This window comes from Suncus etruscus, chromosome 7 (genome assembly GCF_024139225.1).
Source record: "Suncus etruscus isolate mSunEtr1 chromosome 7, mSunEtr1.pri.cur, whole genome shotgun sequence".
NCBI classification, from domain to species: Eukaryota; Metazoa; Chordata; class Mammalia; order Eulipotyphla; family Soricidae; genus Suncus; species Suncus etruscus.
Window position 1 is genome coordinate 101,987,681 of NC_064854.1, and position 2,527 is coordinate 101,990,207.

The 2,527-nt window shown below is 32.3% G+C and overlaps 1 non-coding gene across 1 annotated transcript; it reads left to right on the forward strand.

The window, feature by feature from the left end:
- The first annotated feature begins 284 nt into the window (after window positions 1-284).
- LOC126014737 (small nucleolar RNA SNORA51) lies at window positions 285-417 on the forward strand. The gene has a single exon (XR_007497736.1). It is a non-coding gene; the product is annotated as a small nucleolar RNA SNORA51 (small nucleolar RNA).
- Window positions 418-2,527: the final 2,110 nt, after the last annotated feature.

The window sequence follows — 2,527 nt, forward strand, 5'->3', positions numbered from 1 at the left end:
AAAGTTTTTGGGATGCAGAACAAGGAAAAGCTGATTTTACTTCACATCAAAATCAGAATTAATAAAAAGAAAAATAAATAAATTTATATTTTATTCAAGTGAATAGTGTTTTCTACTTTCTACAGAAAGTAGACAGAAAGGCTGTTTAGAGTACAGGCTGGTGTGGGGTGAAGAGGAAGGACACTTGGGATATTGGTCATGGGAATGTTGCACTGGTGAAGGATTATATATATATATATATATATATATATATATATATATATATAAATAAAAAAGAAAAGATAAGGCTCCCAATTCTTACCACAGGCTGTGCTCTTTACACTGACTGTATAGAAAGAGGAGGTACAGTAAATGCATCCCATATACACCTCAACCCAGGCCCTTTGCTTGGTCTGTATTGTGAATTGGGGGACACAAAAAAAAAATGAATAGTGTTCTGTGTCAGAACCTGTGAATGAATTAAAAAAAATCCATGCACATAAATAATGTGTTTGCAATAGATTATACAACAAAGAATTTGAATCTAGAACTTAAAAAGCTCAACAAAGAAATAAACAATCCAATGAAAAATGGTTAGAAGAAATGTGAAGTCATTTCACAAAAGAAAAATTTGCAGATGACATATGCAAAAAAGCCTCAAATATCATTAGTTATTTAGAAAATGTAAATTAAAATTTCAATGAAAGAGTACAATATACATATTATAGTGGATAATATATTAATGTGACACTATAAAATGTAGACAAAGATTAAAATAGAATGACTTAAGGGAATGCAATACATTGTAGAATAACTCTGGAAAAGTTTTATAATAGATGATCTAGACTAACAATACATATTTTCTATTAAATTTTCAAATAATATTCAACATTTAATAATATAAAAGTTTGTAAGGACACATCTTGCATTCATTTTTATAGATATTTTAAACGAGGGTGTGTTTAACACAATTAATGTATATTTGAATTTAGACTAGCCACATTTTGAGCAATTCACTAACTACTTAGAGTTTGTAGTTAATATGGTATTCAGTTTGAGTTTCCATATCAAATATGAGAGACAAAAAAAGCCATAATTTCCAACAGACAATGCCATCAGTCATATTGACATTGGCATATAGGAGAGAGCAAAATTTTTCCAATAATTTTTCTGGGTCCAACAGTTAGTAGAAATAAACAGCAATAGTTTTCTATTATCTGTGTTTTTTCTGATCTCTTGTACTATAGTTCTCTCTTGCCTGAGTCTTCACTTTTCCTCTCCCTCAAATGATTTCTAGATACCTTTTAATGCCCTGTATTAAATACCTTCCTATCTAAAATACCTATAGGTTTCTGTAGGTATCATAAATCCTTACAAATAAGACTGGCAATGCTATTTACTATTAGCAAATATTCTTAAGTTTTCCAACAATTCTTAGATTCTTATAACTCTAAATCATTTAAATTATTTTTACTAATATACCATGAGAATTAGTTATATATAATTTTAAATCCAACTTTTTAAGAAATGAGGTTAGAGAGAAAGCACATGGGCTGAGACACATTCCAACTTGAGATGTAGTCCTAAAGCACTGCCAGGATGGTCTGTAATATAACACTACAGGATATGAGCAGGACCTCACATGGAACTGCTTACCTCGTTGGTTAAAAATCACTAGCAGGAGTTCCAATATCTCTGAGCACTGCTTATGAGGTCCTCCAACCTCCACAAAGGAAAGATTTATATGACTTTATAGCCATTATTCTGTGATATGACTTGATAAAGGTCATTTACTATAGTTTCATGAGATAGTTTTATTTCAGACACCATTCATTTCTTCCCAAACATTGGTTTTGGTTGTGTCTGATCAACAAATATCTAATTACAATCTTCTTAATTCACATTATATGCTTTTAAATTAACGTTCACTGACAATGCTATTGCTTTACTCCCTTTATTTATTTTTGGTTGTTTGTTTGTTTGTTTTTGGGCCACACCCCGTGACGCTCAGGGGTTATTCCTGGCAATACGCGCAGAAATTGCCCCTGCTTTGGGGAACCATATGGGATGCCGGGAATCGAACCACAGTCCGTCCTAGGCTGGGGTGTGCAAGGCAGACATCTTACGCCTTGCGCCACCGCTCCAGCCAGCTCTACTTCCTTTAAATAAAATATTTGAAGGCATTTATAACACACTTATCTTTTCCCAAATTTACCTTTTCAATTTCATCTACATTGCCAAGGTGAACATAGTCTTCACATAGAAAACCCAACAATTTGCCTATTTTCACTTGAATTTTTAGGCAGCATTTGAAAAGGCATTCCTTTCTTCTTTTCGGAAGTATTCTTTCCCCTTGTTTTTCCAGAAAAACATTCAAGTGATTTTCTGACTACTCTCCTTTCTTCCCTTCAGGCACTTTTATTTTTTCATCATTGTCAGTTTATTTAACCTCTAATTGTATTAATATCATGTAACTCAGTCCCAGACTTTAACTTTATTCTATCTATATTCTCTCTTAGATGATTCATAAAGTTCCAAGGCATTAATT